The sequence below is a fragment of the Berghia stephanieae genome, chromosome 2, assembly GCF_034508935.2.
Source record: "Berghia stephanieae isolate SIO BIC M18660-M18661 chromosome 2, UCSD_Bste_1.3, whole genome shotgun sequence".
Classification (NCBI taxonomy): Eukaryota; Metazoa; Mollusca; class Gastropoda; order Nudibranchia; family Aeolidiidae; genus Berghia; species Berghia stephanieae.
In genome coordinates, this window is record NC_088361.1 from 86155812 (window position 1) to 86158311 (window position 2500).

Genomic DNA, 2500 nt, shown 5'->3' on the forward strand with positions numbered 1-2500 from the left:
AAACAAAAAACAACAAGCAAATTTTAAAATTCAAACAGCAAAAGAAAAATAAAGAAAGACAAGAACAAAATACAAGAACAACAAAGAAAAATCCTATAAAGCAAACAATTGACAAAAATACAAACTAGCAAATGCAAAACAAAAACAAAAAAAAAAAAATAAAAGACAAAATCAAACCAAAAAAAAAAAAAAAAGAAAAAGAGAGAGAGAGAGAAAAAAAAAGAAAGAAAAAAAAAAAATTGAAAACAGACAAAAAACAAAACCCCGCCTACAAAAGCACCAAGGGAATGAAGCGTTGAAACCATGATGCTTTGCTAAATTCAAAAGTTGTGTCCCTTTATTAATCCGACATCCATTCATGTGTATGCCCTAATAATAGGGGTGTTATGTCATATTTTGACATGGTCCCGTTTTTATGACGTCGGGCCAGACAGAATTACACCAGATGTCACATTTGACACAGACGACCATGTACCCTACCAGTGGTGTTAGCTAGTTGATGGTTGAAGGGGAGAGACAAATGGGTCTGGATTTTTTTCTCTGTTGTCGGTACGTGTTGCCTTTTTAATCTCTCTCTCTCTCTCTCTCTCTCTCTCTCTCTCTCTCTCTCTCTCTCTCTCTCTCTCTCTCTCTATCTATCTCTCTCTCTCTCTCTCTCTCTCTCTTTCTTTCTTTCTTTCTTTCTTTCTCTTTTCTTCTATTTTAAAATATAGAATTCATAAGGTCAATACATAAATCATTCTGGTAGAGAAGTCCCCCCCCCCACCACCACACCATCATCCCTAGCACCACTACTACTAAAAATAACACCACATCATCCCTACCACCACTACTACTACAACTACAACTACCACCACATCATCATTCCTACCACAGCTACTACAACCACCACCACACAATCATCCATACGACCACTACTACTACTACTACTACTACTACTACTACTACTACTACTACTACTACTACTACTACTACTACTACTACTACTACTACTACAACCACCACTACATCATCATCCTTACTACAAACACCAAATGTTGTAATTACACTTTTCAACTTTTGAAATTCCACCGAGTCGTGTTAGAAATTGCTGCGAGACAAATTTTGGATCGCATCTCAGTGAATTTTAGTGAAATTCAAATTTATAGGTTATGGTCGCATGGATGGGTCATTTTCTTCACGATGAAAAATTTCCTCCTTTTTTGTGACCAGTCATTCTCACCCTGATCTTATACATGAATGAAGACAGTGGCGATGAAAATTACGCTGCTTTTCCCGAGAATATAATATTTTTGTGTTCCTCTGTATATGCGCACATATTGCTTTAAAAAACGAAATAATTTTAACAATAAATGCTAAACTTATAATAAACGAAGCAAAAAGGTAATTGCGAGTGGCATTGACTTCTTTTCGGACCACTTGTAGCATTGTGACAATTTTCAATTTTTTTTTTAAATGCCGTTTCTTCGATTATGAGATTTTTGTACTAGGGAACATATGTGACCCTATGCCTCGAAGCGATATTAAGTCGGGATTTGGAAAACAAAGAAAACTGGTTTTAAAATGGAAATGGTCAAAATGATCAAATTTCAGTTTTTGGTTGTTTCAGAAACTACAATCATTTTTCTACACAAAAACACAATAATTCAACATAAATATTTGCGATAAGTTATATAAATTTTAAGTTTAAAAATGCAACTATCAGTGACACATTCAAAACGAGGGTTGAATTTTTCCCAGAGAGCCACCATTTCCAAGACTTAGTAATATTAGTATTTTTCTCCACCAATACCATGTAAGATACCACAGCAAAGGGTGTGTCTTTATCTATCTCAGAGAAAGCATGACTGTTTCCACAATTTCATGGTTTAACCAATAATGAACTTTAAAAACTGGAAACAAATCTAGGTTTTTCCCTGACAACCTTACAAATGAATGATTCTGATTGGTCAACGCTCATCACATGCTCCTGTTGGTCATTAAAATGACGATAACCACCATCACCACCACATCATCATCACTATTACAACAACCATCACTACCACTAATACTCCAACCACCACCACATCATCATCATTACCAATACAGCAACAACCGTCACCACCACATAATCGTCACTACCACTACTACTACAACCACCACCATTACTACCACTACTACTACAACCACCACCATCACTACCACTACTTCTACAACCACCACCACCACATCATCATCACTACCACTCCTACAACCACCACCACATCATCATCATCATCATCATCACTACTGCTACTACTTCAACTACAACCACCATCACCACCACATCATCAATACTACTACTACAACCATCACTACTATTACAAGAACAACAACAACAACAACAACTACTACTACTACTACTACTACTACTACTACTACTACTACTACTATTGCTACTACTACTACTACTACTACTACTACTACTACTACTACTACTACTACTACTACTACTACTACTACTACCACATCACCATCCCTA